Here is a 15809-nt window from a genome sequence, read left to right on the forward strand (position 1 = left end):
GTCCTCCACGTGCAGCCAAAACAGCTCGTACCCGGCGAGGCATGGACGCTACAAGATTTCTCAATTGGTAGGGTTGTAAAGGACACTAATTACAGTACGCTGCTGCAACAGGATCTAGAAAAGTTGAGCAGATGGGCTGAGAGGTGGCAAATGAAGTTTAAAATTGACAAATGTAAAGTACTACATATGGGAAACAGCAACCCCAGAGCAATGTATCAACTCTGTGGTACTACACTGACAGTGGTAGAGAATGAAAAGGACCTGGGGGTAATTGTGCAGGCAGATATGAAGTTCTCTGAGCAGTGCAGATGGTCTGCAAGAGTAGCTCGTGGTGTGATGTCAATGATATACAAGAATATTTCTAGCAGGGATAAGTAGGTGATTATCCCCTTGTATAAGGCAATGGTCAGGCCACACCTTGAGTACTGTATACAGGTCTGGAGGCCTCATTTTAAGAAGGATGTAGAGCTGTTGGAATGAGTACAGAGAAGGGCAACAAGATTAGTGAATGGAACAAAGGGTTGCTCTTATGAAGAAAGGCTTAAGTTTCGCAGATTAGTGTCTGGAAACTAGGAATCTGCAAGGTGATCTCTGACTGAGGTGTTTAAAACCTTGAATGGTTTGAGCATGCTCAATGCTGATGGGATTCTTCCTCTTGCTCAGAATAATCACCTGAGAGGGCATAAATTCAAATTGAGGAAAGACAGTTGTAGGATAGATGTGTGGATGTTTGCATTTAGCCAGCGGGTAGTTGATTGGTGGAACAGACTTCCATCTTTTGTTGTGGAAGTTGATAGCCTAAATAAATTTAAGGCTGAGCTGGACAGGTATTTGGAGCGAACGGAGAGGTGAAATGGGAGCGTTTTTTTTTTTTTTGGCTGATGCTGCATAAGCTTGCTTTCTTGCATCATATGCCTCTACTAATGCTAATGGTATCTGGTACCAACACATAATCAGCAGATTCTTTAACTCCTGTAAGGTCCATGGTTGAAACGCTGCAAATCACAGTTGCTGTTCGAATACAAACCACAGATGCTCGATGGGATTGATGTCTGAGGAATTTGGAGACCATGGGAAATACCTGGAAGTCTTCCTCATGTTCAGTAAACCAATCTCGAACAATCCGGGCAGTGTGGCATGGTGCATTATTCTGCTGAAAGACAGCCCTGCCAGAGGGGAAGACTACTGCCATGAAAGGATGTACCAACCCACAGAACCAACTTTTCCTCATCTTCCTCGTTTATTCATTCAACTGCCGTTTTCTGGAACAACCTTCCTTCATACATATTTCCTGAAAATTACAGTCTACAGAAGGTCAAGTCCAATGTCAACAAATATCTTCTTTCATCTTCTCATCCTCCTACCCAAGCACGGTACTAAGTACTATAGGTTCTAATACCTCTCGTGTTTGGGGTTTACATAAAAAAAAAAAAAAAAACTAGCTCCTGTGGAAACAGTGTATTCTGCCTTGAAGATCGCCTCTGTGTTACCAAATGCATACGTGTGAGCTCTGGTATTAAGTTGGCCAGCTAAGGGCTTGATAGGTTCCTGATTTTAATCCCTTTGAGGGTATCCATCGCACTCTTCAAGTGCTCATAAATGCCCATCGGGACACTGAGTTGGCAGGTAATTTCTTTACACACACACACACCTTGGCTGTATCATGTCCCATTTCAGAAAGATCCATAAAAATTGCACAAACAGCACATTTGATTAAGCCATGATTTATAGGAGAATCACCTCTTAAGTTCTCCCAAGAGCCACGGCACTCCTGCTACTTTGAATTCTTTGCTGCTCTAGTCTGGGACAAGATTTCTGTTTAAATTCAATTTAATTTGAAAATACTACACTAAACTTATATATACCTAAATGCAATAATACATATTACACTATCAAGTTTATGTTACACGTTATGCTATTAAGTTCATGTTATATATTGCACTATCAAGAATACATTATACATTATGCTATACTGTTACATTCATCAAGTTTTAAATTAGTTATAGCCTTACTAAAAGTAAATTTTTTAGCAAAAAACAAAATAAACTATGCCAACCTACATGACTAGAACCTTCAAGTTACTTATTTATCACAATTAAAAAACCCTACAATTACACTACGATGCACTACACATTAGTCAGAGACACAAAGGTAATCCAACAATCATAAATTGCTTGTTGACTTACTACATACAGGTGTAGAACTCTCATTTTTAGGAAGGATATAGGTCTATTCAGATGGATGCAGAGAAGAGTAACAAGATTAGTCAGGGCACAAAAGGGCACTGTTATAAAGATAGACTTAAGTTCTGTAAATTGTAACATTGGAAACTAGGCATCTGCAAGGAAATCAGATCAAAGTGTTTAAGGCTATAAACAGATTAATTAAACTAAATGTTGATGGCATCCTCATTCTTTCTCAAGTAACAAATTTAATTTGGAGGATATTAATTGGAGCATAAGGAGGCATAAATTTAAATTGGAAAAGGATGGTTGCATTCAACCAGAGAATAACTGATTGCTGGAATAAATATCCACCTGATTGTTGTGTAAGTGGATAGTTTAAATATATTTAAAGAAGAATTGGACAAATAATTAGAAAGGGTGGAAAAATGAAGTGGGTAGGTGTTTTTTTTTTTTTTTATTGGCTGATGCAGCATAGCTTGCTTCCTCACATCATATCACCAATACTATTATTGCAATGTCTGATTCAATTGCATTTCCTGCCACTTCAATCTGAAAAATCAAATATACATACAGACCATGGAAATACAATGTAGTGTTTAAGATGTTTCCAGATTTTATATTAGACGGCAAATCTTGCATATATATATCTTCTTATACACTGTATTTTCTTGGTATATTAATGAAGGATACTGTTAAACCAAATTTTGCTTTATGCCACACATACAAAAAAAAAAAAATGGTTTAACATTATGACATAACGAACAATACAGAGTATAACTTATTGTTTCACACATTCCATATACTTTATTAAATTTGGTCTAGAACACCAGATGGGCCAACCGGGCTAGCCAGGTGGGTAAAGTGCCTGCCTGGCAACCCAAAGGTTATAAGGTATGTTCGCGTCAGACGGCACCTGGGATTTCTCCCATCTCCGCATGTGTTCGCTGTATCGAAGACAGTACACTGTCAAGCCAGAGACTTGAAAGTGTGTGGGCCATGTCTGTACAGTATGATGTGTTGTGCCCATTGTTTGTCTGGCTTATTGGCTGCCAGGCCCCTAGTGGGGCCCGATCTTGCCCATACCTCGCCATGTGGAGGCTAGCCGGGTGTCCAGAATCATGACAAGTTGCTCCAGCAGGTCCTGCCACCTAGTTTCCTGATTTCAGTGGCTAGGACCTAAAAAAAAAAAAAAAAATGTATATATATATATATATATATATATATATATATATATATATACGCGTTTGACGACATTAATTCTTAATACGATTGCTGTTAGCAAATCGCTGGTTGGGGTTTGAATGCTAGAGAGATGTGTTAAAAGGCCTAATAGGTCAGGCAGAATTTTGTTGTTATCAAATTTGGATGTGTGGGCTATACGTTAGATGAAAGATAAAAGTGGGAGGGGGGAGGCTGAAGACTGTGGGGTAGAAGTAGAAGTAAGGGGGTCGATAGAGGAGGTGACCCCTGCTCAAGAGTTATCTTCCCCTGCCATGGATAAGGTATACAGGTAGAGTGGAGGAAGAGGCTGAAGACTGGGAGGGGTGAAAGGCAGAAGCATGGGGACGATAGAGAAGGCAACCCAGGTAGTCAGTGAGGCAGGCCCATGCCTCACCAGGCGAAGAGTGGGTCGACGGGGGAGGGAAGAAACAGAGCATGTCTTCTCTCCCTCCTGCTGGGGATAGGGAATTCAGCTTGCCATATAGCATTTGGCAGCGGTGCTGCTGGTGGTCCTAGTCCATTCCCAGGAGCGATCAGACCGAAGCGTGATCGTTCGTGGGATGGTTCCTGTCCGTTCTGCAGTCTGTACCATCAAAAGGCCTGGATTTTGCTTGTCGGCATTTGTGGGGCCTTTCTTGTTTTTTCCCATCCATGTGGTGTTTGCGTCAAGTCAATATTGTTTATAGGGTCATTTCTCATTGATTCGACTTTAGATCCACTTCAGGGTTTAGTGCCTTGATTATCGGAGGCCACTGGGTTCCAGGCATCTTCTGCGGGACGATTTCCTTCGAAGTTTGTTCGTTTCCTTATTGTGTCAGTGGTTGGTTGTGGTTGGCTGCGATAAAAGCTCTCCGTCTTGTGAACAGGGCCAGTGCATAGCTGGAGAAAGCCTGATATTCTTTCCTGGTGTCCAAGATGTGGTGCTCCTGGCCGTATGGTAGATACTGTATTTTGGTGATGAATGCACTGTGGAGATCGTCATAGAGCTGGCAATCGTGCATGAGGTGCTGCCAGCTCTCCAGTCCCCCCCACAGGTGCAGGTGGGACCTTCCTGTATTCTGAGTAGGGATAGCTTTGCATTCAGAGCTCCATGTCCTGTAAGCAGGTATGTTAATTATAGGCCCGGGGAAAACCAGGGTGGGAAGTTCGGAAAAACCCGGCCAATGTTGGGCAGAAACTTTCTAGTGATTTCGCCTTTTTGCGAGGTGGCCCATCGATCCTGCCACACCTGCAGCAGGTGAGCATGCAGCTTTTTCTTTTCCATAGTCTTGATATTGATGATGTCAGTGGTGAATCCCAAACATGTCTGTGGGATACCCTTGTCCAGGTGGGTGCGTGAGGCCCCGTCGAATGATCTCTAAGTCCAGTGGAAGGACACCAGCAAGGACTTGCAGGGCATGCATGCTCACTGTGCTGTAAGCTCGAGTAACGGTCAGAAGGATTGATCGGTGAATCGAGTCAATGATTCGTTTAATGACAACACTTGTGGCTTTTTGATACCATGCGCCAGATGTATACGTGACTATTGGAGTGAAGATGATTTTATAGAAAAGACGTAGCACCCGTCTGTCTAGGCCCCAGTCTCTGCGAGTAACTCTGGCAACCAATGCAGTGTATAGTCTGACTTTTGTGCGCAAGTATTTCAGGTAGTCCTGAAATGATAGATTCGGATCTAGAATCATGCCTAGGTACTTTAGCTGCTTTGAGAATTTAATTGTTTTCTGGTCAATCTTGATTTGTGGAGGCCGCCTGAGGTTGAGGCACCCCTTGAGCAGAATGGAGTTTCTTTTTGCAGGGGATATTCTACGTTGATTTTGCTTTGTCCATTCCTGAAGGGTGGACAGAGCCCGGTTTGCCAGTGTCTCCAGTTGTGCCCTTGAGTCCGCTGACACTGTTAGTAAGAGGTCGTCAGCAAAGGCCTGTGATTTTACCTCGTCAAGGTCTATGGCTAGGAAGGAGTCCATTACTATGTTCCACAGTAGTGGTCCAAGGACCGAACCCTGTGGACAGCAGCGAAATGTATTCTTGGAGAGGGTCCCATAGGGAGCAACAATCCTGATGGATCTGTTTGTGAGGTAGCTCTTGATGTGGGTTCGAATCCCGTCTTGTGCTTGGATCACAGTAAAATGTAAAAACTTTGGGAGGTGCATTATGGCCACAGAAGCTGATGCACCAACAACTAACAAAGAAAAAAAAAAAAAAAAACCAGATAGTCAATTCATTAACTAGAGACAAAGAACAAAACCAAGCAGAAATTCCCAGAATTATTTTTTTTTTTTAAATTCTGAATTTCATGGTAAAAGTCATATTTTTACTATTTTTTTGTGGAAAAGACAGAGTTAAACTACATTAGGTGGTGAGAAAGATATGGTATTATAAAAACTATATCAATAGTAAATCCAAAGATATGACAGCTATACATATCAAATAATCTATTTTAAGTGATGTGCACTAGTTCAAGTCCTGAATATGCCTCAGTGAGAGTGTGGCGATTTTCATTCTTCTCGATATTACATAAAATTGTGTCTGTGAAAAAGTTTAGTTGTCTGTCAGTTTTTCCTAGGACAGTAAATATTTTCAGAGGTTGGACACCTCGTGCCAAGGACTGTACATTTCATTCTTGAAGGTGAACTGCATAATCACTGGTAAAGTAAAGGCTAATAAAAAAAAAGTAAACACCTTTTTTCCCTCAATCAGCAATTAGCTGAGAAAATTGTGCATCAAAGCTCAAAGATGGGTTATTCAGAACTTGATAATTCTATAAAAATGATCTTGGCAGTGCAATTACTAGAAAATCACTTGTTGCTAACAGATGGTGATAAGTATCATCATCAGTTCATTTCCAATACTTCTGATATTTTTTACAAAAGATACAGCATGGAATAATATTTGGGCGATTCCATGTCAAGTGGCCTAATTTTGAAGATGGTCCCTGCTCGACCAAATTCAATTTTGTTGAAACTTGGTGTAGATGTTTAAACAGGTTTCCAAAGAAGCTGTGCAAAAATTCAGTTCAAAATATAGTATGCTTGAGGCACCAGCACCTTTTTTGTGGAGGTCACTTGTGTTATGTGGAGAAAAAAAAAATTTTTCAAAGTTTTAAGTGTTACTGTCACACAACATTGAGAGGTAGTTCTCTGAAACTTGATATACCTAATTAACTTTTGGCAGCAAATGCAAAACTTTTGGTGTCCAGGCTCAAAAACCTTCAATTTTTACAATGCAGTCTAAAACTGGCACCAAAAATTTGTCACAGCAAGTTTAAGCAAGATTTTTGAGTCATAACTTTGAAATAAAAACTTTTGGTACCTTCTTCTTTGAGCATTCCATTTAATATCTGTATGAATTCAGCCTAACTAAATATGAGCTCTTATACTTGTTTGCTGGCTGAGATATTTTCCTTCAAAGATAAGACTCAAAATCTGAAAGTAAAAATTTGACCTTATTTAGGGGCAAATATCTTAATGTGGGACACCTTCAGTTCTCTCGTTTTTACCACCATGGGAAAGAGCAGGTTTTAAGCAACGTGGTTTTTCAGTTTTGTGTCTTGCTACTTAAGCCTAAAAAATGGCCTTAAACATTTTATATTTTCACATAATATTTGCATACTTATTTGATGGTGAAGTTTCACATCTCAATAAGGACAGAACTATTGCATTTACAAGAGTGAAATTTTCTGCAATTACTCTGCCCTTTGTGAAGAAGAAAAGATATATTGCCAATGCACAAAAAGATCTGTATTTTTTACAATGGGGTGCAAATGGCAAGAAAAGAAATTGCATGGGTTTCTTCAGTACAAGTTCCCAAGCCTAAAAAGTGATCTTTATTCAGGATTCCAAGCATAAAGATAATGTTCTATTGGTTTCTAAATTTGAAAAGTTATAATTGCAACAAAATTTATTTAAAACACAAATTTTAAATAAGCAAGTGAGTGTGAAGATATTGAATCACTGCTTCGTAATGGACTGGAATTTTTCATTGATGGTTGATATTACTACTTCAGGCAATATATATTGTCGTCATATTGTTGATTTTGGAGCTGGAAGATTGGCAATAATTTATTGTTCAGAAATCCAGCAGATGGTAGATGACTTTCATCAACCAGTGAAATACCACCACTTTGCCTATTAGAGGCTTGAAGTGGTGAAACCCATGTTTAGTCTCTAGAGCAAAGTTTCCGGCATCCCTCCCCTTATACTTCTCCTTCAACCCATGCACGGTACTAAGTACTATAGGTTTTGATACTTTCGTGTTTGATGAGCAATGCATTAAATTTGCCAGTACGTTATGTTCTTAAAATGAAATTTCAGAAATATTTCCAATCCACCAATTATTGACATAAATACAGGCAATGTATTGGCCAGGTTGTAAATTAACAATTGGCACATATTGAATATTGGTTTCACTAGTCTGATCTACATGAGCTACAAATCATTTGATACTCTGCCAACACGAATCTGTCTTGCATCAATAGGAATAAAGTGAATGATTTTCGCTTATTCCAGTAATAGTATGACCGTCTATGAATCTTTTCTCTTGAAATGGCCTTACTTGCTCAATTTCCTCTTTAGAAAGAAAACAGAATTTTATTCCAGTCAGATGCTTGTCACAAAATTCAAACATGTTTCTTGGTGTCAGGATTTGTTTTTTGACTGGGCATTGGAGACTTGCACGTGCTGCCAATCGTTTTATTATTCCACCATTTCCATCACATGGTGACTTGCAATGGTTAATGCCAAATAAATTCCATTCAGCACTGATATCAAAATCCTGATGATGATACGGGTTAATACAATTCTTTAAATTCTTGTATTGAGCTGCAGAACCATCACTGAAGTAGTAAATGTGCCTGATTTCTGTCATGAAACTCTTCTTCAAATATTCAATTAAGTTGATTAGAAAAACATACATGCACTGCAGTTGTGTCATGGCATAATCAGTGATTGATTATGCCATGACACAACTGCAGTGTCTTATATTCTGAAGTTCAACATCCTTGTAATTATTATTATTTATTATTATTATTATTAGCTATATGGTGCAAGGAAGCCTGAGGCTTATGCTGTATTAGCCAAAAAAAAAAAATTCTGAATTATCCTGAGAGAGAGAGAGGGAACGAGAGTCAGAAGTAGAAGGGAATCACCAAGAAAGAGAAGAATGATGATATCCAACTCACGACCCTGGGTGTGCCAAGCCCATACTCTCCAAATGTGAGCCCTGGGGGTTAATAAATGACAAATGGATGCAATGTAGCCTGGCTATTCTCCCAGTGGAACCCTTGAACAGAATCTTGCACAACAAATGAATAATTTTCTACAAAATCCATCAGGATGAATAATTCTCCTGTCATTAGGCTTTCCTTTGTTGACTTCAAATAATAACTTTCATGTTTAGCAATGTAGTAATGACAGGAAAGGTTAAATATCTTTGTACTCAACTCTTCAATAAAATCTTCTGTTGTTAATTGCTTTGTGTCCAGTGTATCTCTGTCAATGTGTATCCATTGCTTGAATTCAATAATATAGTCTGGTTCATTGTTTTCAAAAATATTCCCTATAAACTTTTTTAATTCATCTATTCCTGCACATTTTTTTTACACCAATAAAGCATACAATCTTTTGACTCCAAATCACAGACTGTTTTACCAATGAGAACTTGTAATCACATTCAACAGGACTTTCTGCTAGAATTAACTTGACATTTTGATGGATTGTGCATACACAAACAGAATGTGTTCCTCCCGGTGCACCAACTGTGACACACCATTTGGATCGAAGTTCACAAAATTTAGAAAATCCAATGTCAAATCCATTTCTATCTTGATAAGTTAAAAACATTCCTTCAAGTTGCTGAGTAGTAGTCGCATTTGCATTTTTATTCCCTCTGCATTTCTAATGGAAATGTAATCTTTCTTTCCAGGACATATCCGACTAAATTCATGGTCTTCAAAAAATTCCATCACATTTTCCTTTACTCGCTCAGAAAGCTTTTTTCCAGGTATGGCCATGATTCCTTCTTCTACTTTGTTTTCTAGCTTTCTTGACCATTCTTTCTGAGACACTAAACTCTTCCATTGTTTTCTCTATGGACCAACTAACTGGAGCTAGTGTTAATATTTGAAGTATTTCTAAATTACTTGATACCATCAAATTTCTTTCAATTCTTTCAGCAGCTCACTGTAATCTATGCAATTTCCACACAGATGATTTGCACTTGGCTCCATGATGTCATTTGGATCCAAGCCACCAATAGACGCAATTTTACTGGCAATTACATCTTATACTTGAATTGCCTTCCTTTTGGCATAGCCTGGTGAGTCTCTCTTAGCCATTCACTGAAATTTCAGAGGAGAAATACCAATGGCCATCAAAGATCTAAACCTCCCAAGCACTTCATAATTCATTTCAGAAATATACGTGGTCTCAATTCTAATCTCAACGATGTCCATTTCCACTTGAAGTCTGCCAAACCCCATGTACTTTTTCTGACAGAATCTCAGTTATCGGTTGATTCAACTACTGCTCATCTCAGATGCCCAAATTATTCACTGTTGTTGTTGTTTGGTTTTTAGGAGCATTAGCAACTAAGGCCATATTGCTCCAGGATATGCGGTGGTCATTCCTTAACCTTTCCGCATCCTCCGTATTTGGTGGTGACGGGCTCGAACCCCGGTCTAATCAAGAAGCGTGTGCTACGCACTGCTGCTCCTTCCCACCTGGCTACGGAGGCGCAATTATTCACTGTATGATTCCTTTCGCCTCAAAGGTGGTACTTGTGCACATGTCCGTTCTGATATTCCCTGTCAGAGACTTGGCAATTTGGAATCTCCTCTCTTTGATCTTTTCCGACTTAAAATCTCTCTACCTCATTGTATCAAATTCATCTGTTGTCTCCCAACTCCACTAATCACTTGGAGCTCTTTGACTTCCTCTCTTTGCAACTTGACTTTCTCCAGTCCAACATTCCTAACAATGAGGTAATTTTCGTTGGCGATTTTAATGTTCACAACCCCAGCTGGCTTCCGTTTTCTAGTCACACCGACCCAGCAGGTCGAGATGCTGAGGCTTTTGCAATTAATAATGACCTAGCACAGATTGTTCATTTACCTACAAGAATACTGGACAATCCTAATCATATAGCCAATACGCTTGATCTTTTTCTCACAAACAACCCTTCTAAGTACACAGTCGAAGTGAGAGGTCCGTTAGGCACTTCAGACAACAACTTGGTGATTGTCTCTTCTCCAATGGAGCCTTTATCTCATGGCTATTCCCAACCTCGTGTTGTTTGGCATTACAAGAATGCAAAATGGGATGACCTGCGAGACTTCTTTTCTTCTTTTCCTTGGTCGGATTACTGTTTCAAGACTTCTGATGTCAACGTTTGCTCAGATCGTGTCAGTGAAATTATTCTTGCAGGAATGGAATCCTTTATCCCACACTCTGCTTTAAAATTTTGTCCTTTATCTAAACCTTGGTTTTCCAATAAATGTGCTAAGGCTGCTCAAGAGAAGAATGCTGCATATCATAATTGGCTTGTTTCTAATTCTTCAGTTTCATTTTCTGCTTACACCAAAGCTAGCAACAATTGTAAAGCAGTTATTAATCAGTTCAAACTAGAGTTTGAACAGGCTAAGAGTAGAAAACTTGCTTCTTGCCCTAATGGTAGCCGAACATTCTGGTCCCTTCCCAAAGCTACTGGCCGCAACTTTTGCCCATCTCTGCTCCCACCTCTGTCCAAACCAGATGGTTCTCTTGTCACTTCAGCCAAAGATAACGCTGACCTGCTAGCATCCCATTTTTCCTCCAGCTCATGTATTAATGATCTTGGTAAAACACCTCCCACCATTTCCAACACGCTCCATTCAATGCCTCCTGTGGTCTTCCGTCAAAAGGATATCAGAAGGATTTTGATGAATCTTGATGCTAAGAAAGCTCCAGGTCCTGATGGTATTTCTCCACTTGTTCCCAAAAACTGCGCTCCTGAACTTACTCCTATTCTTTGCCGCCTTTTTTCACTTTCTTATTCCAAAGGTGTTTTTCCTTCTGCTTGGAAATTTGCTCATATCCAGCCAGTTCCTAAAAAGGGTGACAAATCCCTCCCATCCAATTATTGTCCCATTGCAATTACTTCTACTCTTTCTAAAGTAATGGAGAAATCAATTAACCGCCAACTCTTAAACTACTAGAAACCTTCTGCCTGATCAACGATCACCAGTATGGATTCCATCAGTGTCGATCCACTGGCTTATTCTGGCTTATGTTACCCATTTATGGACCAATTCGATGGAACGGTTCAGTGAAACACAAGTAGTTGCTCTTGACATCTCAAAGGCTTTTGATTGTGTTTAGCATAAAGGTCTTGTAAACAAGCTTCCATCTTATGGTTTGCCAACTGTTTTTAGTAATTGGTTATTCAGTTTTCTCTCTGATCGCTCACTGAGGGTAATGGTAGATGGCTTTCTGTCTTCTAACTTCTCCACTAATGCTGGTGTCCCCCAAGGTTCAGTTCTTTCCCCCACTCTTTTCCTCTTGTATAATAATGACCTTCTTCCATTAACTGGAAATCCTATCTATAGTTTTGCCGATGATAGTACATTGCATTCCACTTTCCATTTTGAGAAACCTTGTCCTGCTCAATCAGCTTCAACTTCTCGAAAATCTGCTACCAATTCCTTAAATGCCAATCTTCAGGTAATTCTCCAGTGGGGCAAAGACAACTTAGTTGATTATCAACCCTTCTAAAACTCAGTCTTGTCTTATATCTCGCAAAAAAAGGATTCTTCTGCTCCTATGCTTATCTTTAGTGACACTCCGATTTCTAGGCAAAATGATATATCTCATTTGAGGATTACCCTGACTTCTAATCTCTCTTGGCACAAGCACATTACAAATATTGCTTCCTCTGCATCTAAAAAACTTGGTTTTCTCTTTCGCTCTCGGCGTTACTTTTCTTCCAAACAGCTGCTCACTCTGTATAAATCACAAATCTGCCCTGCCATGGAATATTGTTCCCACATCTGGGGTGGTGCCTCCAAAACCTCTCTCAGGCTTCTTGATTCAATTCAGAAGAGGGCAGTTAGGTTAATTAATGATTCATCTCTAACAGTCTCTCCACTCGCTTTCTCATAGATGTACTGTTTCTGCTGCATGCCTCTTCTACAGATACTTCCATGGGCACTGTTCTTCTGAATTGGCTTCTATAATTCCCGCTCTCTCTTTCAAAACAGTCCGAACACGTGCCGCCACCAGCCAACATCCATTTACTGTGCAACTTCAAACCCACAGAACCAACTTTTCATCTTCCTCATTTATTCATTCAACTGTCGTTTTCTGGAACAACCTTCCTTCATACGTATTTCCTGAAAATTACAATCTACAGAAGTTCAAGTCCAATGTCAACAAATATCTTCTTTCGTCTTCTCAACCTCCAACCCAAGCACGGTACTAAGTACTATATGTTCTAATACCTCTCGTGTTTGGGGTTCACATAAAAAAAAAAAAAAAAAAAAAAGTGTTCAAGCTTTCAGTCACATGCATTTTGTCATCATGTCTAGATGAAGTTGATGTTCCTGTTGCTGCTTTTCGGCTGTTGGACTCTTTTCAGCATGATGGGCACAGCTTCTGGCATGGTTTTATGTCTACCTTTGTTAGGTCTTTCAGGTAGTCTGCCATTGACAAATCAATTGGTTGTAAACTTTTTTTAACCATATGAGTTTTCTTCTGGAAAGGATTTCAACATGAACACTGCAAAAATTCAAATTTTGTCAAAAGCAAAGCTTCATGATGTAGACAAATTGTGTCTTCTTCACCCAGTTTTAATACACAGCCTCGACCTATCAGCTGTTGTTCTTCAAATTTAAATTCTTTAAATAATTTTAACCCAGATTTGTGTGTATAGGACAGCACATGACATTTAGAATTAATGACTGATGGTGGATGAGTCCAGCTTATCTCCAGCAAAATCTTCTAATTACATGGCTTTCACGCTGAATAATAAGTGGATTTCTGCAAGCAGTGAAAACTTAATTTTATTACAGTCAAACAATAAAAAATAAAAGAAGAAAATAAACAAACTGTTCATCATGAATATAAAACACATTAACACATGGTTCAAATATCAGATATTTATACTTTTTTTGTATGATTCTAGAATATTCCAGAGTTCTAGAATGTTCATCAGTTTTTTTTGGAATTCAAGAATATTCTATAATTCTTGGGTATTCTTCTAGAATATTCCAGAATTCTAGAATATACTCTATTTCTAGATTATTCTAAACATTAGGCAAGCTTAAGGAAGTGTTCTGCAATAAAAAAGATCTCACAAAATAACAATATGGCACATAAAACTACTTGATGTTTAGGCTTAATTTTAAGGCCTTAAGTGCAAAGATACAAAACAGATAAAACATGATCCTTTTAGCTGAAACTCTGCTCTTTCCAGTGGTTTCAAAAACGAGAGAATTGAAGTTGTCCCACATTAAGATATTTGCCCCTTAAGATATGTCAAATTGGACTTTCAAAAATTGAATCAATCTTTGAAGGAAAATATCTCAGCCAGAAAATAAGTATAAGAGCTGATATTTAGTTAGGCTGAATTCATGCAGTTGGTAAGTGGAATGTCCAAAGAAGAAGGTACCAAAGGTTTTTATTTCAAAGTTATGACTTTCAAAACTTCTTAAATTTGTCACAACTAATTTTTGGTACCAGTTTTAGACCGCATTGTAAAAAATGTGAAGGTTTTTGAACCTGGACACCAAAAGTTTTGCATTCTCTGCCAAAAGTTAACTAGATATACCAAGTTTCAGAGCACTACCTTTCACCATTGTGCAACAGTAACACTTAAAACTTTGAAAATTTTTTGTGATTTATTCCGCATAACACAAGTGACCTCCACAAAAAAAGTGCTGGTGCCTCAAGTATACTATATTTTGAACTGAAATTTTGCACATCTTCATTTGAAACCGGTTTAAACATCCACACCAAGTTTCGACAAAATTGAAGATGGTCAGGCAGGGACCCATAGGCCACTTGAAATGGAATGACCCATTTCTAAGTGGAATCCTAGAGAGCCCTATGGACCTTAATAAATAGGTCACAGTTGGATATTCTAACTGAAATCGGGCATTCATTAACTGAGAGATATGTTGTGTTTATAACTGTCTGATTATCATCAGAGGAACAGATTGCCTTTTTATGCACGTATAGTTTGTCTCCTTGGGCCAGCTTTTTGACCATATGGTCTTATTTACTCAGTTCTTCAATATGCATGTAAATTTCAGCATTGAGAGCCAGTAAGTTTACTTAAGCTGGCAAAACTGCTCTTTGTTCTAACAGATTTGACTTGTGCTTGCTGCAATTAATATCATCATAAAGAGAGCAAGATAATAAGTGATGGCTAATTCTATAAGGTACGACTGACTACAAAAAAACTAACAATATAGAAACAATGATTAATGATTCTGGTCTGCTAGCTAATTGTCAACATGTACATAACTCTACAGAGAATATCAAAAGACTATCATTAGAGTTGGCAGTTAGGCAGAAGTGCACCTAGGTAGAGCTTAAAGAGAAGGTAAGAAGCTTGACTCACCATATAAATACATTTAAGAGATTCCCAGAAATATGTCCGGGTTATGGTAGACCATGGCTTTATGAACCAGAATAGCACTAAGCTGGTCTTATAGCTAGTCAACTAAGTTATATAAGGTTCATTATTTTTATTATTGTTATTATTATTAGCTATATGGTGCAAGGAAGCCTGAGGCTTATGCTGCACCAGCCAAAAAAAAAATTTCTGAATTATCCCGAGAGAGAAAATAGAAGGGAATCACCAAGAAAGAGAAGAATGATGACATCCAGCTCAGGACCCTGGGTGTGCCAAGCCCATATTAACCAGATGTGAGTCCCTGGGGTTTAACAGTAATATAAGCAGAATAAAACAAAGCAGCAGTCATTACAAACTAGCACCCTCTATAAGTAATGATTTTAATTTACACGAACTGCACATTTAATTATATATTTTTGCAAGTCACATATTTTCCTTTCAGTTACTGATTTCAGAACTTAAAGTTTCATTTTTGCCTTATGACCTCTGCTAAAATTCTGTAAACTCAAATTATATCTTTTCTATCGCCATAAATCATGTGATTATGCTCTGTTACTAGTTTGATGCATACCAGCCTTTTTTTGCAGTAAACAGAATAGCTGAAAAGTGCCACGCAATTTTTCTTTATACCCTATACTTGCATGCAAAATAATACATATTATTACCTGAGGATTTCATAGCTTGAAATATTTTTGTCGAAAAGCTATTCGAGATGTTAATTTCCCAGTTGATAGGATACCTTCAATTGTGACTGCTTTCATAAAAAAAACAAAAACTCAAGTTCAAAAGTAATAA

General features: G+C 38.6%; 1 protein-coding gene across 1 annotated transcript in view; it reads right to left on the reverse strand.

Moving 5' to 3' along the window:
- The window catches only part of pod1 (coronin), a 588411-nt gene that overhangs the window by 543752 nt on the left and 28850 nt on the right, over window positions 1-15809 (reverse strand). The window lies entirely within an intron of this gene.

Source organism: Mastigoproctus giganteus, chromosome 9, assembly GCF_048544385.1.
Source record: "Mastigoproctus giganteus isolate SK-2022 chromosome 9, ASM4854438v1, whole genome shotgun sequence".
In the NCBI taxonomy this organism is placed as follows: Eukaryota; Metazoa; Arthropoda; class Arachnida; order Uropygi; family Thelyphonidae; genus Mastigoproctus; species Mastigoproctus giganteus.